The 27,429-nt window shown below is 45.5% G+C and overlaps 1 protein-coding gene across 2 annotated transcripts in view; it reads left to right on the top strand.

Annotated features, from left to right (window-relative positions):
* The window catches only part of MINAR1 (membrane integral NOTCH2 associated receptor 1), a 62,476-nt gene that overhangs the window by 15,765 nt on the left and 19,282 nt on the right, over positions 1–27,429 (top strand). The window lies entirely within an intron of this gene.

Below are 27,429 nucleotides of genomic sequence, written 5' to 3'. Positions count from 1 at the left end.
AATAAGCACTAATTACTTCAAGTTCATTACGTGTGATATAGGTTATTTTCAAGAGAGCTTTAACTGAAGAAGGAGCTGGAGACTTTTAACTGCTTATCTACCAGTCCTGGCCAATTACTGGCTGGAGATAGAGTTGAAAAGGGTTAGGTTAAATATTTTTTCACTGAAAAAATGAACATGCAGAATATAGAGAGCCTAGGAATATCCTTGCTTCAGCTTTCAGAGAAGATTCTAATCTGATAGAGTAGGAGATACTCCTGGAGTATGATTGCCTCATCCAAAGCCTTTGAAATCAGAAGGGCTGGGGTGGGTAAGCTGGGAGAGCACCCAAAAAGTACTGCCATGATCCATCTCAACTCATTTGCTTGAGCACCAGAGTCAGGATTTTATCAAGGAAGAGTTTTGTCTTGTGCAGAACCTCTCCTCCTACACTGAGCACCTCTGCACCTCCCTACAAGGGGTGCTGAACACAGAAGGCATCTCGCTGCTCTTGGGCTGAGCCTGAGAAACTGGTTGGACTTGAAGGCACCCTGCAATAATGCCTTCTTCCAACTTAGTCTCCAACATTTCCAAATGCACTTGTGCTCCTCAAACCCTTTGAACATGCTTAAGAAATGTGAAGCGTCTTAAGGACAAACTTCTTATTTTCCATTATTATAGGGGTTTAAATCTCCCTCATTCCTCATGTTGTATTTTCTGCAAAGCAGTTATCAGCCTTTGCTAACTTACTAGTATTTAACATTTCTGTGGCTTGTATTCTTGTTTTAAGTAGATCTTACATTCACCTGACTGGTCAACACTTGTAATATTTAAACCCACTCCATTTTAAACTCTGGTCCTGTTTAGCACTCAGAGCATGCCTGTGCTGCCTTGATCCCTCATTTGGCATCGGGGATGAACCGCTGGCACCTCTGTCGCACTGGTAGCTGAGCTGTTCTGTAAGGCCATGAGTACCCAGCCCTCAGCAGACCACGGGCTTTTGTCAGGGCTCAGAACAGCTCTCGGTGGTGCTCAGGGCGAGTGGTGAGGCTTGCTGGGGGCACCCGACCTGCTGTTGCGCAGGAGTTTGCGCTGCTCCTGCTCTCTGAGCCGACTCCGAAAGAAATGTTTTGCCTGCCGTCACCAGGCTCCTCATCAGCATGATGTGCTGAGTAAGAAAAAAGTAATTCGCCATATATTAGGAAGAATAAGCAATTATCCCTTGTCAATTAAGCCTTCAATCAGTGCATATAAACAGCTGGTGATGCAGAACAGTCTTCATTTAAAATTAGCGAACCTTTTTGGAGAGCTTGTTAATTTCCATATATTTACCAAATTCCCTTCCTATAAAAATACTGTGTCTTCTTTAAAAATCTGTGACTTAATCCTCTTGGTCTCCGGGGCAAGTGAGGTATTTTTAGGAGTGACTAATTAGCGAACATGTGGAAATGGGGAGAGGGGGGATTTTAAAGCCTCTCTGAAAAGAGCACCGTCACTTGAAATGGTCGGGTGACGGCTGCTGGTTATTATGCGTCGCCAGCTGTTCCTAGCTCGGACAGATGAAGTTGGGCTTCATCTTGCTGAGAGCTGCCCCATGTGCTGGGACAACCCACGGGCAGACCCCGAGAGGCAGCAGAGGTGGCACTGGGTGCAGGGGGGTGCTCCTCGGTGAGGGCTGCTGATAAGCTACTATTAAGGCGAGGCATAACGTGCATGGCAGTTCATTTTGGCTTTAATTTTATTTAATAGTTCATAACATTTAATCTCGGTGTTTAACTAGCTTAAATAGAATGAACATCTTGTGCGCTTTTTATGTTAATTGGCAATATTTTGCTGCTGACTGCTCCTGTGCTCTCGGTCCTGCTAAAGCTTTCCCTTGACCTTAATTGATGCTCTCCAGGCCTTCTGCTGTGCTGTGACACAACAGAAACAGGTTGTTTCTTTTCTTTCTTTCTTTTTTTTTTTTTTTTTTTTTTCCCATTACTTCTGATGCAGAATGTTCACCAAATAGTGGAAAAACTTGGGTTTCCAAGCATAACTGCTTCAGATCACCCGAGGTAGTGTACAGGCTGCAGAGCCGAGGGGAGGGGGAATACTGCAGATCTTTTCCAGGACTAATGTGCTCTATCTACCCAAAGAAGTTAAATTTATTTTGCTTTGCTAAATTGCCGCTGTTTTAGGCCAAAATGGACTTTACCAAGGAGTGGAACAAATGATACCATTTTGAGGGTACATGCATTGGATAGCTTGGGAAATGGTTGGCTTTGGGGAAGACACAAAATTGAATAAACTGAGGCAGCTATCGGAGTCTGTTTTGTAGGGAAAATGCCCTTGACCCTCGCCACAGCACAGCAGTAATTCTTCTCTTCCAGTGCAGGTGATTGAGAATTATTTTTCTCATCTTGAGGGATGATGGGTGGAACAGCAGCAAAAATCCTGTGCATTGTCTGCTGTCTGATTGAATTTTAGTCAGAGAACTTTCCCCTGTCCGCAGCCCCTCTTGCCTGGTGCTAATAAAATGAATGGAGCACAGTAATTCACCCTGTCTGTGCTCCCCTTAATAGACTACATCATATTAGAGGGTCTAATAGGTACTGGGAGCTCTTCTGTGTAACTCATCAGTATGCTTATGGAGTGCGTTTTCCCCTCACCTTTCTCCAGGGTATCTGTAAAAGTACAATGCGCAGTCTGTGCTCATCATTAAACCAGAGGTAGTAGGTATTATTGCTTCTCCGGGGACTGCAGAAGTACTGGCTGTGTAAACTCATTTGCACCAGCCAGGGGTTAGAGGCCTAGATCTGAACTTCAGCCCATCGCCAGAGCTAATGTCTGGTGATAGATGCTGATGGCAGGATGATTGATTGACTGAGCTTAATTTCTGCGGTGGCTGACGGATAAGGGTAGAGAAAGGAACGTGCCCGTCTCACAAATTACGTGTTATTATATGGATATAGATATATAGATATATGGATCACCTGCTGCTGCTCAGCTTATCGGAGAAATAGAAATGTGAATCCATGTCAAACAAAACCAGAATTATTCGTGCCCCTGTCTCTGTTTCTTCTTGCTCTGGATGTAAGAGGCCATGCCTGGGGTGGGACATGTCACCTCTGTGAAACCCGGTGCCCCCAGAGCTGCTCCCTTCTGCTCTCGGTGCAGGATCTCCTCACCTGCTCTGCCCTTGCCCTGCTCCTGCATTGTCCATCCCTCTGTGCTGGGCCTTTAGGGGCCCTTCTTCAGCTTTCCTCTCCTGCCAGGGGAAACTCGTGAATGCTGAGGCATTTGTTCCTGTGAAATTAGTGTTTCTCATCAGCCAAGTTCTGTGCAGCACGTGGCTGAGTAATGCCCAGGCACTTGTCTGAAGCTCCAACAATGCTACTACTGAAACCCCAAGTGTGAGTTTTGCTTGGCTCTGCCCTTCAGATAGGGAAACTGGGCAAACCTCTCACTCTTCATAATCCTTAGAGAAGGGACATCTGTGCCCTGTGGCAGCAGGGAGGTGTTGGTGGCACCTCCTCCTCCTGCTCTTCCCTCCATGTTTCTGTCTGATGAATAGAAATGCTTAAAGCAATGTACTAACTTGCAGAGTAAAACAATTAATTGTTGCTTCCTGGCCCATGAGTGAGCCCTAAGGGAGCAGTGCCACGATCTTCCATCCAGAGGTGCAGCTTGGGGGAGCTTAGGAGGTCTGATCTGTGGTGTTGGAGCTCAGCTGGATGGGAGAAGCACACAGCATGCCAGCCCATGTTATTTATCCACCACAGGAAGCTGTGTTAACAGAAATTGAATTTATAGACCCCTCTATGTGTTTATTTAAGAACATATCAGCCTCTCCCCATTTCTGCCTCTCTTGTGGTTTGATGAGGTCCCAGTTCTGCTTGGACTCTGGGGCAACCAGCTGGCTGCTCCATCCGTAATGTCTCAGGAGCAATAACAGGAGCAACTGCAGTTTAGCAAGTGTTAACCATGCTCTTTATTGAATTTCGTTATAGCTGCGCAATTAAGCTTGGAATAGTAAGTTACGGTTAATGTGTTTATTAGGAAATCTAGTGAACCAGAGCAAACATATCCATATCTGATCTGACAAACTTATTTTCCACCAAAGTTAATTAAAGAAGAGAATTCCTCCTGACTTATTATTTTTGCCTTGCACCTTAAAAGCAGGTAATTTCAAACTGATTGGATTGTTAACCACTCTCAACAGAGAGCAATTCTTTCTGCAGGGGTTTCCCTGCCACACTGGGACGTACCTGGGGCTTGTATCTCAGGGCCATTGTGCAGCTAAGCAGGACTGAGCCCGGTGCCAGGCAGCAGGACAGGGAATGTTTTGATGTACGGGGCAAGCAGCGAGGAAGGGGCTTGTTCTCTGAAGCCAGGAGAAAAGCAAGTGCTGTAGGAGCACTTGTGGCGAGATGAAGCCAGTTTGCAGACTTCTTAAATGTGCATCTGCCTAGAGATGGAGGTTTGCAATATCTGTGTTAAGGTAAAAAGCAGTGAGGAAGGCTTCTAGGCACGTATGTTGGTTCCTATTTTCCTTTTTCTTTCTTTTTCCTAACGATATCACTGTTACAATAAAATATACCTTCTCTGGAAACCTTCTGTCTCCCTTATGCTCATGGACCTGAGGAGATTTATTTATTTATTTCCAGAAGGGCAGAAGTGCCCCAAAAAGTGATGGGTAGAGGCAAACTTTGACACCCACCACCTGAGCTGCTGCAGCTGCATGGGTGCTGCTCAGCTCGGTGGGATGGATGCAGGACAAGCCAGGGCTGCATGCTGAGGGGGCTCCAACAGCTGGCAAGGGTGAAATGCCCCAAAGCAGGCTGTTTGGTGCTGCCCTTTTGCTTGTTGCTTGGTGTTTGGGGTGAAATAGTAAGAGATTGGTATCAGTTTTCTTGTCTCCTTTTGAAATATGTGACTTTCAGCAAATAAAAATTGCCTTCCATGCGTTTCTGAGCCTCTACAAGTAGAGCTGATCTTTCCCAGTGAGCTTCCGAGATGCTGTAAGACTGAAACATTTGCAAGCAAACTTTGTTTTCTGGAGACCGGTGCAGAGATACTGTCAGCTCTGCCATACTGTCCAGCTTAATACTGCAATCTCTTTAAAAGCTGTCATTGCATCTGCCGCCTGTTAAGCAAGAGTGATATTTTTTAATAGTGAGAAAACTGATTACTTATTGTTTGAATGTCATCTAAGATTAAAAACTTTATTCAATTACCTTCTGAATGGTATCTTGGTATGATCTGATATACGTGTAGTAACGTGAGCTGATTTGATTTTCCCTGGCTGAAATATTCATCACAAGAGGTGAAAAAACCAAAATATTCTTCAGCAGTAAATTAGTATTCTTCCTCTTCTCATAAAAGATCAAATGCTTGTGGTATTCACATATTTCAAGCTGGCTAGGATTCAAATTGTGGATGGTCTTGTGAAGTTTTCTGTTGCCCTTTTTAAGGAATAGCTGTTTATTCATTATTTCTGTAATGAAAAGCGAGCTCTGGCTCATCGACATTGATTTCCGTTCCACAGTGTCTGAACCTCTGGTCTCAGGGAGGCAGAGCCGTGAGTCAGTGCATGTCTGAGCTGCTTTAAAATGGTTAAACAACTATAAATTACACCAGGACTGGACCTCCTTCTGTCTCCTGTTGGCAAGTCAACTCCTGATGGCCAGTGGGGTTGTTCTTTGCAGGTGCGTGCCGGGTGGGTTGAGCACCTTCCTCTTCCCCATGTTTTTCATCATACCAAGCGGTTGCAGGACACCACAGAAAAAACCACAAATAAACCAAATTATCATTTTCATCCTCAACTGATGCCCTGGCAAGCCTGCTTGCTGCAGGACCCAGCTCTTCTGCAATCTCCCTGGTCGCTCTGTTTCCCAAATAGGCACCTTTGCAGCATTGCCACATTACGGCCTGAAGATGGGAAAATTATGCACTGGCTTTCTTGGGAATTTTCACGATGTTTTTCTTTTTTTGTGTATTTGAGTTGCTTTTTCATCATCTGCCTCGCGGTAGGTAGAGTGGAGGTCTGTACTAGTGCAGCCCTATTTGAATTTTATAGCAGTTTAGCACCACTCGGTGTGTGCAGCCTCTCCTGATGTTATTTCTTTAATAGCCATACAGATGCTTTCATGCTGCCAAACTCTTAATAAGGGGGAAATTGTGCCTTCTAGGCACCAGCTTGTGGGGCTGAATAGCCACTGTGGCAAGGAGAGTTCAGGGTGGGATCACGCTTCTGTGAGCCAAAGTGAAGATGCCTTTGTGGAAAAGCCCCCCAAGTACAGCGACCAATGTCATTCCTGTATGGTACCAGGCTAGCACTGCATGGATAAGGAAAAGCAAAGGAAATTTACACCATGTTCACTGTTTACTTCAAGGGACAGAAAATCACCGTGTTCCTTGAAACAAGCTCATTTTGCATGTAGGTTCATAAAATATCAGCAACATGAAAATTGAGTTTCATCAACCATAAAAACACAGCAGGGGCCTTAATCCTTGGAGGTTAATCTAAGATAAGAGATGAGAGGGCAAGAATATGACATGGAGAAAGTGTTGTGTTGGAAACTGGTCTGTGCCAGGCAGGATGTGGCATGGACAGCTGGTGAATGCTGGGCTGGGACTTGTGTGTGTCAAAAGAGTCTGGTGGCTCTTTCTTTACTGCCAAATGCAAGCTGAGTTATTTTTCATAAGAACAATATTACTCACCTCTAGGTGGTGTCTTTGTAACCATGGCTGGAAAGTCATCCTGTGTTACGCATCTGAGTGATGGGTGGCGTTCCAGCTTTCCAAAATAAGAACAATAAAACTGTGCGCGTCCTTAAAGGACAACTTGCTGCTCTTTTCTCTAACATCATGCACGAGTTTTGGGAAACTTCTAGCGGAAAGCCCCAACCTGATATATTTTAGGATTGAATTTTTTGTTTTCATGGCTATCTCATGTTTGGTGGTTCATGTCTGCTGGGGTTCCTGTCTTCTGTTTCCAAAAGGTGTGATCTGAGTTCAGACCAAAAATGCTCATTAGTGCATGGCTGTGAATTTAGAAATGAGATTATTTTAATTATTATTATTATTTTTAATGCTACTGTTTTAATTCAGCCCTGGAAGGTTGCTGTGCAGTCAAGCCCAGCTGTGTCGGAGCTGGTGTCTCCCACTCAGCTCTCCACTGGTTTGTGGTTGCCCTTCTTGGGCCAGTGCCATCACCAAAACTGCCAGGCAAGATTGGTGCCAAGATGACTGCTGGAGAGCTGAACCCTCTGGGACCAGTACCCCCTCCTAGTCACCTCCTTAGTGAGTTCCTCACCCCCTGCCAGTTCTTGTAGCAGGCTCTCTCTTTTCCACTCCCAACTAGCAATTTCCCATGCAATTTTATTACCAACTTCTTTACAGATGTCCAAACAGATTAGACCTACTGTATTTCCCCTGTTGAAAACCAGTTATCTTTGTAAAGAAAGATATTGGATTCATGAGCTTCCCTTTGTAAATCCGTGCTACTTTTTATACCACTTTCCATTAACTACCATATCTTTTAATTATTGCTCCCTTCATAACTTGTTCAGGAAATCTTGCACACTATTGCAGTCAGATTAATGGGCTTCTCTTACACACTGTTTTACATTTGCTGCTCCCTAGCACACAGTGCCATCTCTGCCTTGATAGATTTACTTTTTTAATTATCACTATCCTCAGGAATTACCCAGCTCCCCAGACTTGAGTGTGCTAAGCTCCGAGTTTTACTTCTCCTTCAGATGGGGGTGATTTCCATTTCTATTAACTCATTCGTATTACTCATCCTATTTGCATCCCAGAGCTCGAAATCTGCCTCTTTGAGCACAAATTGAAGCTAAGTGCTCATTTAGTTTTGGGACCATACCAAGTCATGGATATTTCTGACTGTTCCTACCATGCAGGAGGCCCCCATGGTGGATGCTGCATTGAAGGCTTTGGTCTGAGGTGGTGGCTAGAGGAGGTTGTGCAGGGAGGAGCACAAGGGAAGCAGAACGTGCACTGGATTTTCCCTGGTAGTTTTCCAGTCTTTAGTCTAGAAGTCTTCACTGCAGCCACAGTGAGCCTGGAGCCTTTTTTGCCCTCTGCTTTATACAGTCAGCAGCCTCTCGGGGATCACTCTTGTTTGCTTTGGTAGAGGCATTTCTCTTACTCTGGTGCCAGCTTCACGTCCTGCCAAAGTTGCTTAAATCCTCAGGGCTCTTGCTCTCAGCATCTTTGTACTGTAAGGCACTTTCCTTTGTTGTTTCTTGCTGGCTGGACTCAATTGCCTTGTGAGCTGGACCTTCATTACCTCCATCTTCTCCTTGAACATGCTTCCTGAGCATCACAGGGGTTCTTCTTTAGTTCCCCTCCCTGCACTCAGGAACCCAAGCCTTGCTTTGAACGAGGAAACCACCACCACAGGAACCCACTTCTCCTTGAAAGGGGATGTCTGAGATGCAGGGAATGCCCAGGTCCTCTCTGACACTATCACTTTACATCTTGCATTTCTTTTCTCCCTTGTGTCTCTGTCTTGGTGGCCCTTGCAAGGCACTTGAAACCTCTGCAAGCAACACCCTCTACCCATTTCCTCTGAGTAGACCAAATGGATAAGTGTAGTAAAATGTATCTTTTTCTTTGAGCAGTTTTCAACATTTCCTTTAGGTCCTTCTGCCACATGCCCATACAGCATGCTTTAAATCCATGCCTATCCTGGGGAAGGAAAGGGGGGGGGTTCAGGCTGGCTTAGCTTCACGGCAGTGCTCTGGGTGTCTCCAAAGTGAGATGCACCAAGGCAGAGACCACAAAACCAGGATATGTGGAGAGAAAAAAGCAGGAAAAGCCTCTTGGTTCTCTCGTTAGGGAATTGGCTGCCAGCAGTGAGGTGCCCCTTCTCATCCCCTGCCCTACAAATATAACCCAAATGATGAAGTGGGAGGTGCTGGATGGGAGCAACACGCTCAGGAGAGGAAGAGGATGGCAGTGTCTGAGGAAGGCTGGTAAATGGGTGTGCTCAGGGAAGGAGAGCTGTGTCTGAGCTGAGGGGAAGACAGAGCCACGTCCACCCCTCCTGGCAGGACCAGGACTCTCTGTGGGGATGGGGAGGTGCTGTCATGGGAGCTAAAGGAGCTCAGAGAAGCCGAGCACCCACTGGAGCACGGGGTGCACGACACTTTCCGATTACCAGTTTCCCAGTCCTCACACTTGGCCAGAAAACAAGCTTCTGCTCAAATAGACGCTGGCATCGTGCCTTGGAGCTAAGCAAGAAATGCCTCCGGGGTTTCACCAGAGAGAACAAGAGGAAGAAAAAAGCCATCCCTCCTGATCTGATATGCAGTGCAGCGTGTGCTGGGTTTCTTACCGCGCTCTGGGAGACGCCGTTCCCTCTGTGATGCTGTTATTTGCTTTATAGTTATCGCTTATTTCTGTTTATGCTATCTAAACTGCTCCTGCCCTGGGTGCAAGTACAAGACATGCTTCGGGAAGGGAGGAGGAGGATCTAAAGTGTCTGAGCATTTCTGAGCAGGGAACGACCTGGAGGTGACAGCCTGTGGGCAGCACAGATACTGGGTCTGGCTGCAGGGCAGATCTGGAGGCAGGAGCTGAGCTGTGGTGGGCACCAGGGCTGCAGCCACCTCCTGCCCTGTTCCTTGGGTGTTTTGGGGCTGGCCTGACAGGGTCTGAAGACCCTGAGCTGATGTGAGCTCAGCACTGATGCCCCACAGGGTGAATACTGAGCAGGGAGGGCAAGAACTTGCCTGCTGACTGCAGGTGACACTGAGATTTGTTTGGGAGGGGGAAGCTCAGCAGCCAGCTAACGATGCAATCACCTAGTAAGGTGCTGGGCCTTGGGATAACACCTCCAAAGCTTGGCCACAGCTGAGAAAAAGCCAAAATTTACCTTCAGGTGCATCTGAATCACTTTTGAAAGGGCTGGGTCTGGGGATAGAACTGAGCTCTTTCTTTTTTTTTTTTTTTTACTCTTCCCTTAAAAAACCTTCTTGAAATTCTCCAGGGATGGTTTGTTCTGCAGGTCCTCCAGGTAAGATGTGTTCTCCTGCAAAGTAAAGCTTTGCTGTTGCCACGTGTCTCTGTTTCAATGGTTTTAGTGGATACTTCTCAGGCCCAGTCTAGATGCAGGATTCTCTTTACTAGAAAAAAAAAAAAAAGAAATACCACCACCACAAAAAAACACTATTTTTCTTAACAGCAGTTTAAAAAATGGCCCTGGTTAATGCAGTTTGCTGTTTGCTGTGGCAAGGAGTGCAGTGTTATTTAAAGAAGAAGAAAAAAACATTCAATTTGGTATAAAGCTGAAATCTGCCCTGAAAGAAATGTGTTTGCAATTTCTTTTTGTATTTTTCTCCTTTCATATGAGAAAACATGAGTATGCAGCCTGAAAGATGTCTAAGTCTCATTGTGCTCACAGACTTTTTCTGTGATCAAAAGCAAGCCCTTTCAGCTCCCCATCAGCTCTGTATCTAAGCCCAATTTGCATTGATGTGGCTGTGCAGTGCCCCAAAATACGTTTTTATTGGTATTTGCAAATAATTAATTGAGGGGTTTGTTGATGTTATTTCACACGCTAAAGCCTTATAGGTTAAAGGAGAGCATCCAGCCTTGTAGCAGTGTTAATTAGGAGAGGAAAGAAAGCCACAACAAGTGGAAACTCACTCTAGCAGCCTGGGGGGGGATGGATCTGTTCTCCCAGCCACAGCAGCAGCCGTGTGGGGCTCTGGGACGTCTGAAGAGCAGAAATAACCAGGACCAGAGGTGTCTCTGTGCTCCAGAGAATAAGAGCAAAAGGTCTAATTGTGAGACTCTAGTTTGAAGCTGCTTGTAGTTATTTGTTAATGATGGTTTTTCTGGATGTGGAGGGGTTTTCCTATTCCAGATGGGGGTTGTGATAAAAAGATACAAGTTTTTCTAAAAGAAATTAAAAAAAAAAAAAAAAAGGAAAAAAGAAAAAGTGGCTTTGTTCCAGCTCAGAGTTTGTTTGTGCAGGGAAAAAAAAATAATTAAAATCTCCCCTTGCTGGATCTGCTGAATTTAGGATGCTGAGGAAATTGTGCACAAGGAGGTCAGGCATACAAATGGCCTTGATGAGACTGTTTGGACAGAATAACGTTGAAACTAGTCCCTGAACAAAATATTACTTAGAAACATGTAAACAAAAACTGCAGAGGGTTGAAAGCTGAATAGTACCCTGTGATGTTAGCACACTGCTAGAATAACTTGGTGTGGGTTGTAATTCTTCCTGGGTGCTCCTCTCTGGACACACCTTTTTGGAAACACTGCTCTCCTTTACTGCTGTAAGTGCAGGGTAATTCATCAGTGTGTTTTTCTTTTTCTTTTTTTAAACATCGCTAACCCTGCAAATTAAAAAGAGACCCATGAGTAATTAGGCTTTTCTTTTTCCTTTGTTAAGTGCATAAGCGATGGTGACAGCTGAAAAATGCACATGTTTTTCTCGCTCCGATTCTGCAGACCTTGGAGGTCCCTGAGTGCAGGAAAAAAATGTTCCGAGATACAGATTTTCTTGGATTCCCCGCAGAATATTTTCCTCCGTCTTTTCAATTGTCTCTGTCTACACAGGTTATAAATCTAGTTCAGTAGAAGCAAGACAATTTTTAATGGAATTTTTTTTGTTAAAACTAATTAAACATCTGTCTCCCTCATCACCACAAATGGACAGAAGATTAACTACAAAATAATGGCCAACTTGGAACTTGAACAAGAAGTTTGGAAGACTTAATAACTTGCATTCACCTTCTGCTTCGTAGGTTACTGTGTTTTCTGGATGTTACAGGAAATCACTGGCAGCTCGGGTGTCTGTGGTCACTTGAAATGGCCCGTAGAGCAGAGTTAATATTGGCAAACGTTCAAGAAATGGAAACTAATTGATTAAGACCACCATCTCCAAGAGTGATTTTTATTCCCTTAATCACGTCTTCATCATCTGCAGTTTGCAGACAAGTCCTGACTTCATGCATCACGGTTCTGTCAAAAATCACACCGTCTGTTATGGAAATGCTGGGAGGCTCCTGACAAATTTGGAGCAGACACCTTTATTTCACTCTGACATTTTGTTGTAGGCAAGGCTTAATTAGGTTTCAGGAGTGATGGCCTTTCCTGCGGATGGTGTTTTTGCAAATGTTTAACGTCTTCCCGCAAGAGATGGTCACAAAACACTCTCCCCTGAGCACTGGATATGAACCCACCTACATTTACTGGTTTTAATTCCCTGCTTAGTACCACGCCTGCCCCTTCCCCTGGTTTTAGGCAGCTGCAGAAGATGCCAGTCCCCCACAGCCTGGCACGTGGGGGTTATGGTGTGTGTTTTAATGCAGGCAAGCACCAACAGCCCTCTCTCTACATCTGCTGAGCTCCTGGAGGACTGTCCCTCCGACTTATTGCACGTTTTGGGTTGACCTTCATTTGTTGGCCTTGCTCAGAAAGAAGCAGCACATGCTCCCTGTCGGGATGACAGCAGCAAGGGGTGCAAGGGGAGGTCGGTGGTTCCCAGGGGGTGCCCTGCCCGGGCACAGAGACCCCATACTCATATTGCCCAACCAGGGAAGGGTGACCCCAGTGCCTGAGAAACCCTGGGGATAGCAGGAATGCCTTGGGATCACATAAGTTTCTTCAGTCAGCGTTTCTCTTCACCTTATGTTTTTAATTGTTCAGCACATTCATTTAATATTTTCAGCCCTTTTATTCTCTCCTGTTTTCAGATATGAAAGTCTTTCAAGCGATTTTGGCAAGAAATCCATGAGCGCGTTGGCTCGATATTCCTCCCTGTTTCATATTTTGATGTAGCTCTTTTATTCCTTTTTCCTTCTTTCTTTTTCTCTTTTGGCACCTCAGCCTTCATTTGTTAAGGAAAGAAACCTTCAAAACCAAAGAGTTTCTTGTTTATAATATCATGAATAAATGAATGTGAGCTCTGTGATTAATGTGCCTTCACACAGAGCATCGTCATGGTGTCGGGGGGCAGGGAATGCTTTGTACTCACTTTCTAGGGAGCATGTGGGGAGCTGGAGACAGTGCCCAGCACTTTGGGAGAAGGTAACAGCAATAAAAGGGTGAGGATGCTCTGAATGCAGAGGTTTGTTACAAAAAAGCCATTGAAAGGCTTTAACACGATGAGACTAGGGCTTGTGCAGGGCAGAGATATTTCACTCTTTAGCTCGGGAGAGCTCTCATCTTCAATCTGAAGCTGTAGTTATAAGGCAGGACAGTGGAGCTGTAACTTCTGCTGCTTCACCATCACCACCAGCAGTGGCTGGTGCCACAGTGCCAGTAGGCAGCACCCTATGGCAGTGCTGTCCTTGGTGATTTTGGTACAGAAGCAAGGCAATGAATCCATGAGGAATTCACTGTCCTCTCCAGCTGGCATCCTCCTCTTCCCCCAAAAGCACGGGGAAGAGGAGGATGTCCTGGAGGCATTTGGGGCATCTCCTCCCATGGTAATTTGCCCACCCCAACTTAGGCTGGCATTTGCCCCGCAAAGGGCTGAGCTCTGTGAGCAAGCAAGAACAAAACAAAAAGTGGCACTTTGACACTAATAGAAACCAATAATGTGGTACCAAAGCAGAGTAGATCCAAACCCTATAAAAACAAAGGTTGGAGCCAAGATCAATGCCTTTGACATTCAGCTGCTTTTAGCACGGAAATCACATAAGATATTCACTTAGCAGGAGAAAACGAGGTTAAAATGGTTAGCTGAGAGAATAATTAGGCAATGTCCATGATTTTTTTTTTTTTTTTTTTTTTTTTTTCCAAAAGCAAATTCAATTTATCTGACTGTGAAGGCTCTTTTCCATTGTTTGTGTCTGACCGAGGGCATGGGATCAAATCTCTCTGCTTTGGAGCAGATCCAGAATAGAACAGGGGCAGGCAGGAGCCCACCCTTTGCCTGTAGGGTCTGTGTTAACCATGTCCAGGCTGTTGGGGGCTGGTGATACTCTTGCACCAAGCTCCCTCTTTGGAGGGTGGGGTGGAAGTGTAATCCAAAAAACATAATGTAATGTTAAACCTAAGCTATTATGGCATTTCAAGTGACTTTTAAATAAGCGCAGCGTCAGTTTTACATCATACAATTCACTTGTTATCCTGAGGGATGGCGTGGCTTTTGTGCTCATTTCCTTGGTGTTGTCTGTGATGGATATAGCTGCCTTCATCTCAGTGAGGTCTTTGAATCTCGCAGGCCTTGACATCTAATGCAATTTGAATAATCAACAGAAGCAGATAATGAAATGCCAGTGTCGAGAGGAAAATTCCCACAGCTTAATGTCCCAGTGCAGAGCATGGTGAGATGTACCAAGAGTTTCGTACCCTACTAAATTAACAGTGGAGCTGACTGAGCCATGCACGTGAAGTATCTTCTGGTGTGCCTGGAAATTAACCTTTAACAGCAGGTGGATTCTGTCCTGAGGCCTGGGGCTTGAAGCTGTCAGATTTTCTGTAGGATATGAGGGTTTTGGATTCCTTATCCAACACAGAGCTGGATGAATCTTTGGGCTGGGTTGCAGGAGAAGATTCAAAGTCTGTGAGTCTTCATCTCCTGTTGTCTGTACCAGTGAACGTTTGAGATATCAGCACCGCATGGCAAGAGGTGCATCCCTGTGCTAATAAAATCCCTTTGTTGTGCCTAACAGCACTTCACATAACTTCAAGGGAAGATCACCTGGTTATCCAGCTCCTCAGTTCTCCGATAACTTCAGAGAAACAACAAAAAGCCTTTTAGAAGAGCAGTAAAATAGTTCTGGTCCTCTGGGGGTAAGCAACATTAAAACTTGGCAATCGGGTGACGTTGTGGTGTAAATAGGAAGGACTGGGGGAAGTACAAGAGGAGGAAACAGCTTCATCCAGGTGGCATATTTTGGGTGCGTGTTGCAATAAGCAATATCTGAGATGGGGTGGAGGGACCTGTCTTCCCCACCTTCATGTAAATCTCCAAGAATAAGTGGTTCTGCATGTTTTTTGGGGAAAAATAAACATGGGGAAAAAACTAGCAAGGACAGCCTTTCAGCATCTCTGCTTCTCAGGTTGGAGAAAGCAAGGGCATGAGACAGAAATCCAGGGTATGTTGTGCCCTGCTTGCTGTGCCACAGGTCTTAGCAGCTGCCTTGCTCTGGCCTCATCCTGCTGTGAGTGTGCAACGTGTAACGGGATTTGCATTCGCTTCTTGCAGTCATGGAGCCAGAGCTGGCTCGGTCTGAACGTTTTCTGGGTTTTCCAGATGTTCACGATCCTGATGTGAACTCCCACGCCGCTTTTACAGGCTTCACATGAAGGACAGAAGAAGCAAATCTCCTCTGAACAGGCTGAGGGCAGGTGAATGAACTGATTTCATTACGCTTTTGTGCATTTCTTTAGTCCATTAGAGTTTTTAATGCATTTAAATTAATGCGTGGCAGCATTAACGAGGGTAATGTTGATCACTGACCTGTGTGATAACCACTAATACAGTCTCCAATTGTTTTTTCAGTATTGTGTTTTGCCGTGCTATTTTATTGGCAACTAACCTCTCTTGTACTGGATATAAAAGCATTCTTCCTCAAAATAACATGTTTCTTTTTGGAGGGATTTTGAGAACAGAATAGCTCCAGTGACTTATTGCATGCCCAAAAGAATTCTCCAGCGCCACTTCCATATTACATCTGTTCTCTCTCTTTAGCAGCTGAATTCTCATATTTGTGAAATCTTTGCCCGTGAAAGGCTCTGGTGTAACCTGCTTGCCACAGACATGATTTCTGGATGCTGGGTGCCCACGTGCCCAGTGATGTGTCCTACTGGCACGAGCAGAGTGGGAACGATGCCTGCTGGGACCAGGGTGCTGCTGGCTGCAGGGGATGTGGGCTTGGGGAAAAGAGCCCTGCTGCTCCTACTTAGGTTAGGAGAAAACGGGTGAGACTGCAATAAAAATAAGCTTAATCACATTGATAAAAGTGGTAATCGGTAACCTATTTTTGGGCAAGCTTGGGGCTGCTGTTCAGTCTTTTCTAGAGTCACCAGAAATGAAAGGAAGGATGGGGGAGAGCAAAACAGATGTCCCAGATACAGCTGGCATTTCTGATAAGCTGACTCCGAAAATAATCTTGCTTTGTAAAAATTGATTTTTTTTTTTTAAACAAAGAACAATAGAGAGCGAGTTCTTGCTTCCACAAATCCTCTCTGAAGGCGCAGTACTATATAAATCAAACTCTGGTTCAGAGGGGTTATTTATTTATTTATTTTATCTTTAATATTTAATTTAAACCATCAGTTTGGACTGACATGTATTCACTTCAAAAGGGCATCCCATTTTTTTCTTTAAGGAACTGATATTTCCCCTTTTAATGGAACCTTTATATCTTGCAAAGGGAAGAGAAGAAGGCCTGTATTTCCCTAAACAGCATAGTGCTCCCACAACCTTGTTTTCTCTGCCATGGATTCAAATTAAAATCAGGTCCTTTATGTTCCTCCTCTCCTAAAGAACAGGCCCATTAGGAGGATTTACAACATACCAGGACAAAAAAAGAGGTTTGGGGTTTGTGAGGCTGAGACTGCCCTTACTGCTTTTCTTGCCCAGGTCCCCTGCAACCAGAGCTGCTTATGGACCATTGCACCAGTGGGAGCCAACAGGGGGCCTCTGGGTTGATGCTTGGAAATGGGGGGGCTACATGGGTCCTAGGAGCACCCCTGAACCACCTGCCACTTCTGCAACCCCAGCATCTGGACAAGCTGCCCAGCTGTTTTAGGCACATCACGTTACAGAGAGCAAGTTCCCAGGGCCTGCAGAGCTTTGGAGCAAATACTAGATTCATTTTTTTTTTTCTTAAAACTGTTCTTTATGTAGGGGAAAACATATTTTAAAATCCAGCAGTAGGCATTAAAATGAATGTGTTTCTCTTCCAGGAGTTTGTTCAATGTGCAAATAAAATCTGCCTTCACGCACAGAAAATCTGGAAGGTTTCAATTTAAAATTCATTGGCCTTCCTAGAACAGTGTATAATTTTTTTGTGTGTGCGTAGAAATGTATTGAGAGGGTTCATCTCATCTGCATAAACCAGCAGAGAGTAAATGCCTGTTACAGATTCATAGACCTACAAAAATATACATTACTCTTGATTTATCCTTCTGATAAGATTTATAAAGAACGGTGATAGTCTCTGTTAAAGGGAATGACTCCAGCTGGCATAAATAAAAATAAAGTTAATGGCACAAGTGATGATATCAGCCCAGGATGTGATCTGAGCAGTAAGAAGCAACACGAATTAGTAGCTGATGTCCGGAGTAGAGGATTGCATTTCCTATTTGCACTAGCGGGGTGTGAGAGCTCATTTGGGTCTGCAGGAGAGTCCTCATGCGTGACTCAAAGCAAGAGCAATGAGAATTATGTTGCTATTGCCCCGCTCGTCGAAACAGCAGTATGCACTTAAGTCTCTGCTGCTGAATTTGACTCGTTTATTGCTAGATCATTTGACACTTTCCAGCGTGATGTGCAGGGACTTAAAATGCATACATCTCAGGAGCCCTCTATCTAATGTCATTGCAGGCTGCAACAAAATGTAAACGCGGAACCCCATATTAGCTGTGTGCCATCAAATCAGCTCTGCTGCAATAATGTAAAAATACTCAAGAAAATGATGTATTTGCCCTGAGAAAAAAAAAAAACCTGCTCGGGGAGGATGCTAGGATATATTGTCTGATGGGGAGAGAGCATCCAAACTGAGAGTGAGTGCGCTGCACTGAGAGATTCAGCGTGACAAAATGAATTCCTGGTTGTTGTGCTTCTTCATGGGAAGGAAAGGCATGGCCGTGGCTCAAGCAAGGCACCATGGAGCTGGGAAAAACCACTCCTGACCTCTGTGCTGGCTTGCTTTCTGACCTGGGCAGCAGTTATTGTAGGTACTTGCATAGCTAGAACGTAATTAAACCTGGAAGGGATGATTTGAGGTAGTGACAAGATGTGGTGTTGAGTTTCTGTGCCTCAGTTTCCCAGATATTGTTAGCGTCACAGTATGTTAACTCTGATTATGCTTGGTATTTTGGCAGTCATAATAATACGATTGTATATAGGCATGCATAACATTTTTTTTTTTTGCATGGTTTAGAGGTCTACTGCATCAGTACTATAAAGATTGAGTCCAGTATTATGGTTTCTGATTCCCCTAATTATCCCATAATTCACAAATCTCTAGAAAGCTGGATGCCAGCGCTAATATTTCAACTAATATTGACAAGACCTTTTTTTCCTCTTTTTTCTTTTTTTTTTTTCTTTTTTCTCCCATTTGCATGAACCCCTCTCACTGAGCCTTATTGTCTTTCGGTGCCCCCCTCTATCAGATAGCAGGATTAGACCTGGATAGCTGTGGGGATGTCAGCAGCTCTCTTGGGAACCCCAAAAAGCAGGAGGAAGGTGAGGAAGAGCTGGCTCTGTTGGTCCCTTCTGGGTTTTCCAAGAAGGGGCAGCACCGGAGGGGTGCTGTGGAAAGCAGTCCTGCTGCCTCTTCCTCTGCATGTAGGAGAGATTTGGAAAGGAGGCGATGATGCTCATGTCCCTGCTGTGGTCCTACAGTGTAACTGGGCTGATCTGAGCGCTCCCTGCCCCAGTGCAGGATCTGATAAGCATCAATGAGCTCAACAAGGCACGCCTGGCTGGAGGGCTGGGACCTTTGCTTGGTGGTGCCAACCTTGTTACTGTGATTCCTGTTGCCTGCCTGGCACTCCTTTCATGCAGCACCTGGACTCAGAGAGGTGAAATAAGGGAGAAATGCATTGCCTGTTACCAAGGCTGGTGCTTGCATTGCTTTAAAGCAATTGCTGGCCCATGAGCAGGAAATCACAGCCTTGGTAGAAAACCTTAAGCATGAACCTCTTGGAAACTTTGCAGAGGGTATGAGTCGAATGGAGGCTTGGAGAGCTCCAGGATTTCAGAGGTATCAGTCAATAGGTCTTGTGTCTGCTAGGTGTGAGAGTCTAGACCTGGGAGGATGGCTGGGCAGCAGCTTGCTGTCCTTACACTCAGACTTGTCATGTCTGAGGCTGGGGGAGAGAGGAGAAGTGTATTCTCCCTCAGTGTGGCTTTTCCAGAGACCCATTTCTATGAAAAATTGTTTTCTAATCCCTAGTCTACATTCATTCTTCATCAATTTACATCTATTTGTTCTTGTGCCAATATTCTTCCTTAGCTTAAATATCTCTTCTCTCTCCCTCGTGTTTACTCCCTTGATGTATTTATAGGAAATAACTCGGTCCCTCTCAGACTTGGTTTTGCAAGGCTAAATGAGGCAGCTTGTGCAGTCTCCTCTTACAATGTGAGCTCTTCTTGGTTACTTTTCTCCTTGCTCTAAGTGGGACTTTGCTGATCACAAGGGACCACATGGGGCAGGTTGTTCCCAGTGAGGCTGTGCCTGCTCTTCCCAGCAATGCAGACCCCATTCTGTGCCCTATAGATGCACCAACATCTCACCACTGTGCATAAAGCCACTGAAGGCGTTAGTGCCTTTGTGCTCTGTCCATGAGTAATGAAAATATTAATGAGAGGGGTCCCAGGCCTGGAGGAATTCCTCTAGTGACCCCCACCCAGCCTACAAATCCTCTTTTTGAGATGTCAGCATCTCTCCTGCAGGAGGGTGGCAAACAACCCAGCAGTCTTGAGTTCATCCAAATCATTTTCAATAAACTTAATTTTTCTGTCAGCTGCTTTGCTGAAGCCCAGTTAGGTCATATGTGCTACTTTAAAAAATGGGGATTTTTATCAGAGGGAGATAACGGCGTAGCTGGGTGTGATTTATCTTCGTGCGTTTTCTCCTGCCGCCATTTGCTTTCGGAGCCCTTTCCTTCAGCGTGTATTAAAAAGCCTCACTTGTGAATTCAGCCTGAAGAGCCCATAGCTGTCCAGATTACTTGTCTACACTTCCAAAAAAAATTGTAATATCATATTTTCTTATTCTATCTGATTGCACAGATTTATTAAATAAATCCTTGCCTTGTAGCTATCTTATATCCAGATTTCCACGTCGGTGCAGGGAGGGCGCTGGTTCCTTCTGTGATGAAATCTATTCAAAAAGACCAGCAAATGAATCCCGGTCCCCATGCCTGTAAAAACAAATGCAGGCAAATAAAACATCCCTGGGCACCCTCATTTTTCAGGCCGTGTTTAAGCAGCACGGCTTCAGGTTGCAGCACTGTCTCAGTGTATTTAACCACCGTGCCTTCTGCAGGAACAAGCAGTTCGGATAGGATACAAAGCACTTGGCAAAGAATGGCTGCAGGAAGGTTTGCAATGAGCTCTGTGCCACAGAGGTTTGTCGTTGAAGCAGAATATCCTGTATGTACACTCCAGCTTCTATCATTCTCCAAAAAACTGCACGCTAACGTGGTCTTAGCTGAGCTAGTATGATAGATGGCTGTGTTATAATTGAATTAGTTGGGAAGCATTGACCTTTTTGATATATAATGTCTCTGAATGTGAACAACAAATACAAACTAATGCTTTTATGAGTTTGCTGGGCGAGTTTGGTCATCAATTGACTCGTGATAAATAAGATGTTGTACGCTCCAGTCAATGGAAAACATGTTTGCAGGTCCTCTGCTTGTACTTGTGCGCTTTGTGAAATCAGCTCTGCAGGCACATCATACTCAGGTGCGGCTTTTATATTATGAACTGGACTCAGATGCGGATTCGAGTCCTCAGAGGACCTCGTGCTTCCTGGGTAATGATGAGCCCAGCAGCCGTGCTTGGTGTTAATTGTTTGCTCCCTCCCTGCGTGGCCAGATTAGCTGACAACGACCTGATGAGATTTCTGCTGTTTCTGCAGCACCTCTCCTGGTCAAAATAGTTATAGATCAATAGCTGTTACCTCCAGAAGTTGTACTGAAAGAGAAGGAAGAGGGGAAATGCAATTAGAGGAGAAGAAGCTATTTGCAAAGAATCCGCGTTGTTTGTTTTTGTGGTGTTGCTGCAGCCTGCTCCTTCCAGCTTCAGAGCAGTAAAGGAAACTTTGCTGTTTGTCTTTTATTTGGTTTGGATTGGGCAGAAAAGTCCCCGTTTCTCTAACACATGACAATTTATTAGTGCTTATTTGGCCCTGATAAACTCACAGTGCTGCTGCTACTGGAGCCAAAATTACTGATCCCCAGGTTAAGGAGGTGCTGGGGGAGCTGACTGCTGTCTGATCTGCCTCTGCCCATCCAGCCCGGGCCAGGAAAGCTTGTCCTGCAAGACGTCCGCTTGCTGGCTCATGTGCAATGAGCTGATGGGTCTCAGCCTGTGCGTGGACAATTGCACACCTTCAAAAAGCCTGTGCTGGGAGCAGGAAGGTTGTCTGCTACCCCTTCTGCCTGTTTGCAAGCGTAGATAATTCCTGGTGGCTTCTTTGGGTTTTCTGCACCGTTCATATGCAGTTTGCAGGTGCTTTCTTATGCACGGGATCTGCCAAACCCCTCTCCAGATCTGAGAGTCACCAAAAGTCCAGCAAAGAGCCCTACAGCCACAGCAGCTTCTTGCAGGCAGTATTGATTTAGGTAAAAGCATAAGCATTGCATTCTTCCAGTTTGAGTCTCTGTCTCTGGCCTCAGGCTCTTCCTTTTCCTCTGCGGGATCAATTACCTCCTTCTGCTTTGATGCAGAACCTGGCATGCCCTTTTGGAGCAGAGGAGTGGGGGCACTGCTGGAGCAGATCGGATCAGACGGATCTCTCTGCTGCAGGATCCTGTCGCCAGGAGGGCCAGCAGTGGGCATTTTAGGGAGCACTGCAGAAATGCATTGTCATGGCTTAGTTTTCGCCCGAAGAAAAAAAAAACAAACACATCAAAGTACCTCCAAAGTGAAGTCGGTGTAAGCCATGAAAGAGCAAAACCAGACCAACCAACCAGCTACTGAAAGAAACTAAATTATCACTGTTGCTTTTGGACATCTCTCACCCGTCCTCCCCTTTCACCCCCCATCTTTGAACACCTCACAAAACCCTCCTGTGTTTTTAATGTTTATTGCTCTAATCCTAGGTAGTTTCACTGTCCGTAAAATAGTTAAAAAATGCATACAGCCACCTCAAAAAGCATCCCAAGGGCAGCCCAGCCAAGGAGGAGATGGGAGCACAGCACCAGCCCTGTGCCCTCCCTGCATAGAGAGCTGGGTGCCCGCAGCTGCACCTAGGGGTTGGACTCGATGATCCTTGTGGGTCCCTTCCAACTTGGGATATTCTGTGATGCTGGGATAACATTTTCTCAGGCCAGCCAGGGGCAGTGTGAAACTGAAAGCAGTGTGACAGCAGCACTGCCTGTGAGGAGCAGCAGCCTCTTGCTCTGCACAGCACCTACAGCCCTGGCCCTGAAACACATTGTGCAAAAGTCGCTGTCGGGAGTTGTACTTGACTGGTTCTTGGGATCATCGTGCTCCTGGGCAATCCTGCTCAGCTCCCTGTCTCCTGGTGAGACTTTCCTGAGTCCTCCTGTGTTTGATGTGCTAAAGCAGGTCAGATATGACACGCCTCATGGCTCCTCCCTGGTACAGAGCAGAAAAGCAATCCCTTTAAGTATTACACCGTTCCCATATGCTAAACCCATCGTGTCAAAACCACCATGTGACATGCGGTTCTATGTGGTCCCCACTGATAAAGCAATTATGGAAGAACTAGACTTCGACACTCGTATAATCCCCCCAGAAACTGCAGGGGAAGTGTAAGGACTTAGAATAACTCACCCAGGGAGCAAACCTTGCAAACCTAATTAAATTCAATAGAGATATATAGAAAGAAGAGAGATTCTTTTTCTCTCTGACCTGCTCATAGTCAATGGGAGAAAAGATTAAATGCTAGAAAGGTTTCAATCTATTTATTGTGGTTAAAGAGCCTCGTGCAGGATGTGTCACAAGCAGTTCACTGTCTAGGTAATGTAATTTAAGTTATTGTGATCCATGTGGGTCATTTGTCTTTCTTCTACTATTTTTCCCAGCATGGGGAAGCCTGATTTCCTGGCTAATAAAGGTGAGTTGTTATCATGCATCTTATTATGTCCTGCGGTACTTCATGTGAATGATCCAGTGACCCATTACAGGGCGGTGATGAGGGGAAGGAACGTGAGAGAACGGGAATACCTGAAGATGTAATTCCCTTGTTTTCTGATGGCAGCCAGGTGGAGAAATCCCAGGGCTGGAGAAATCAATAGCATAGTTTATTTTTTTATTTACTGCCAGCTGTTTGAAATGAAGTGAGTGATTTAACCCCAGCCAAGCCCTAAGACAAAACCCAGTGTGTGTTGTTGCCTGGATATTTGGATTGCAACCAGCACCCTTTGTGCCAGATCAAGGTAAAGGTGGCCTGAAGAAACCAACGAGGAATGGGCTCGGCCATAGCTAAGTTCTGACCTGCTCTGCACTCCGGACATCACCTGTGGCTAGGAGCACAAAACCATGCAAACTTCAAGGGATGGTAAGGAAGACAAATGCAGCTCAAAGGAACAGATCCTAGCAGCAGTGAACAGTGCAGAGACTTGGGACAAAATATAAGACAGCTCCATCAGTCACCCTGCACAAGCCTGGTGTGTGGGAGGTCAGGAGAAAATCCTCTCCCAGGGAAGCTGACCTTGACCCCCACACAGCCATTGCCTTCTGCCTTCCCATTTGGCTCTCCCCTTTCTGTGGACCTTGCCAGGACATATTGCTTAATCCGTGAAAGCCATGGAGCATCTGGTTGATACATGATCCGTATTCCCATGGTGAAGATGCAGGAAACATATAAACAAAAGCAATGCCAAAGGAGCCCAAGGTTATATAGAGGTGTGTCCCTGTCCATCATCAGACTTGAACAAGCTTGGTCCTAGGACTGCTCCCAGAATAAGACACTGCTTCCTGGAGCAAAGCTGGTGGAGGAGAGCTTAAAACAAGCGAGAAAACAATGCTGAGAGCAAAAGGCAAATAGATGCAACTTTTGATCTGCTAGCAAGAGTCAGAATTAATCCTCTCTGTTGCAGTGATGGTTGCTTTACCTGAGCCCTTGGGGCCACCTTGAAAACGAGAGCTTCTTGTCCTTTCACTCACCCATGATTTGCAAAGGCTTTTCGTTCATTTTCCAAATCACAAGGCTGAAATTAGGAGGAAGAGCTCCATCCCGTAGGACAGTGCCAGGCATTTCTCTGCAAGGGAAGCCGTGATGCATCACGGGGCACGCAAACATGAGGATGCTGAGTGTGGACGGGGGCTTCAGATGTTGGTGCTCTCCAGCTGAGCATCCAGAAGTATTCAAATCTGTGGGGAAATTTTGCAGTAAATGTGCTTCAGTTTTAAAGTCAAGAGGGATCAAGCACTAGACAACCACAGAAGGCAATGAGAGCTTCTTCGTTTCTTGACGTCTTCGGTGGAGACTGCAGGCCTTCCTGGAAGATATTTTTTAATCAAATACTTACTGCTGAGCTAAACACAGTGGTTATTGAGTGAAATGCTATGGGATACGTTATTCTGCAGACCGATGAGCTAATAGCCTCTGCTGGCCTTAAAACCTGGATGGGCATTTTAAGAGGATTCTATAAAAAGGCCCTCCCGATAAATAATTACTCAGGGCGGTAAAAGCTAAGCATTTGTGAATTCCTCAGCGACCACGAGAGATTTAAAGACTGTTTAACATATTACCCAACCGCCAGCGAGTGCAGTCTGATGTCCATTGGTGCGACTAGAAGCTCTCCCCTGGTTTTTGTGGGCACTCGGAGAAGCGGTGCCAGGGCTAAAGGCAGGCAGGGCAGTGCCAGCCTCCATCTCAGAGTGCTGCTGGAGGTGAAATGCCTGCCTCCAGCTTTTAGCTCTCCTGGGAAGGTTATTCTGATTTTCCTCTAGAAAACCTTGATAGGTAAGACTTGGGGACAAGCCAGTAACCAACGGAGAGACAGATTGCATAGATGATCCACCTGAACGTGCAAGGAATCGGCACGTACTTCGCACAGCTTGGAAATGCCATCTCCTCTCCAGTACTCGGTATGGGAGGTAACACCTTCCTCAGAGCTCCCACGGCACAAATACCCCTCCAGCCCTGACCTGAGGTCCTACGCAGCCTGTTGTTGAGCTGTGGTCATGGAAGTCTTGCAAAGAGGACAGGTGGTGACCTGTCACACTCGCTGCTGTCGGATGAAGAGGGACTGGGCAGAGCAAGAGCTGAGCACAGATAAATGTGAGCCACGCTGACTCCATCTGCACAGCCCTCCAGCACCCTGCAAGGTGCTCCTTCCCTCCTAGAGGCTGTGTTTGAAAAGCAGCCCTTGATTATCTTCCCTTCGACACACACGCTTTCCACCTAAAAATCAGTTGCTTCTGTGCATGTTCACTCAGGGAAGAGAGCTTGAAGGTGCTGCTACCTGGGAAGTGTCTGAATCTTTTGCTCGTGGTTAACTACGCATTCTGAAAGACCCCAAAGAAAGAGCCAAGGTGAAGGCTCATTTATAAATATATTGCTCATGAATATAAATACTTGAGTCGTTGTGGGTCTGCTTCACTTGGCCAAACAAGCTTAAATATAAAGTTGCTTCTCTTAGATGGATTAGCCTGCGACCTCTTCAGTCATCTGTGTTTTTGTACTAGGTCTTAAAAATTCATTTTACAAATGGTTGAACATGTATCATTGGGCTGCTGGTGGTGTTTATTTCTGATGGGCATTTACGCCAGCAAAAGCCAGTTTTTTCCACGCCCACTGGAAAGGAATTCAGCATAGCAGAGGGAAAGTCATTAAAACATTTAAAGCAATATTAAAAAAAAATAAAATTATCCATCGCACTCCAGATTTACTTTTCTCTTTGTAAATATACTGGGGGAAAAAATCACTTCTGCTTCGGTCTGGTGTCAAGTGTGCTGCTTTGAAGGATTTGGCATATTCTCCACTCAGCACATCTGGTATGGGCGGATGCTGTTCAATAGACATTTTATTTATTTTTTGTCATTGTTGTTATATTTCAAGTGATCCCAAGCCAAAAAACGTTTAGCTGAACAAGAAGTTTGCCCATTATCAATCACTCTCAGATAACCAGTGCCAAGCTGAAGGCGCATCTTTCCAGGCATGCTGGCCACAGAAGCCAACTTAAGCAATATTGATACCCTACTGAGATACCCGAGGAAGTGCAAACATGGAGTGCTTGATAAAAATAGCAAACTGCAGGCTGAATATTGCTAAGTGCTATTTAATGATGCAGGAAGTTTTGGTATCTGTCCTACCCTCCGAAAGAATCAGATGCTTCACCCAGGCTGTGACAGGGAAGAAGAAAGCGGCTGGGTTGTGTCCAAGGTAAAATGAAAATGTATTTTCTTTTACCTCTGAGCAAAAGAGATTCATCAGGAAGTGATTTGGGGGTTCCTGAGAGGTCCTAAAACACTCAGTTGGGTGTTGGGTTGTTGGTATGTTGAGCTCTTGTATTTCTAAAGGTATGATCTTTCCCAGAGGTTGCAATAAAGAAGATGAGCAAAAGGTTTACTGTGTGGTAGTTTAGTTTTAAAACTGAACAGTATGATCATAGCTCTGTGAAAGGACAGGATGGTGTCAGAAATATCTTTATTTTAGGTTGATGCTACTTAGGAAAGAAACTGTGGCCCCCATAATGAGCTGGGCACTGGCTAAGGGTGCAGAGGGTGGGTGTGCACAGCCCTGGCTCGAGGGGATGCCACCAGTGGTTACCTGCTAAATGTGCCAGGAGATGTTGGAAGGGAAGATTGGAGCCCTGGGGGGAAGGTGGAGGCTCTGGAGGAGTCAGACAAGGAAAATGTGCCAGCGACTGAAGGAAAGAGGAGATGAAAGGGAAAAGGAGTGTGGAGAACAAAGCGCAGACGTCAAGGAAAGGTGGGGAGGGGAAACAGAGATGATGGTGCTAAAATTAGATGGGGAACAGGGACAGGGAGAGCTGGTCTGGTGCCCTCCCCTTAGATAAATTCCCTCTGAAGCTGCTGTCAAACCTGGTTTGGGACAGGGGAGTGAGAATTGGGGTCACTGGGGTCCAGGTGGGAAAGTGAGGTCCCTGCAGCAGGTTTAACTGTTTCAAACCAATTTTCTGGGTGACTCCTAATTACATGCTACTAGTCACAGCCTATGAGAGGCTAATGAAACCTTTGCCACCAATTAAATACCATTTCTGCATGCTGAGGGGGGAGTGAGTGAGGGAAACAAGAGAAAAAGTGACCAAACTTGGCTCCAGCTGGGATCTGGGTTCAGGGCACGGCTCCTCCTCCTTGTGCTCTCCTTGCAGAGTGTGGCTTGATGGATCTGGGGCTGTGGGAACAATGCTCTGAACAAAACATGCTGCACGTGAGGCTCTGTGTGGAGGAGCAGGGGTGCAGTGCTCCCATTCGCTGCCATCCACACCCCAGCACTTCAGCAGGCATTTTATTCCAGATAAGGGATGTGGTTCCCTACGTCCCTTCCTCTGAACTCTTGAGCTTTTAAGTCACTGCAGATTCTCCCCCAGGTTTTTTCAGTTTCCTATCCCAATTCTATCCCAATTACAGCA

The sequence above is a fragment of the Anas platyrhynchos genome, chromosome 11, assembly GCF_047663525.1.
Source record: "Anas platyrhynchos isolate ZD024472 breed Pekin duck chromosome 11, IASCAAS_PekinDuck_T2T, whole genome shotgun sequence".
Taxonomy (NCBI): Eukaryota; Metazoa; Chordata; class Aves; order Anseriformes; family Anatidae; genus Anas; species Anas platyrhynchos.
The sequence above is the reverse complement of the archived record's forward strand: the minus strand, read 5'-3'. Positions and strand labels throughout refer to the sequence as shown.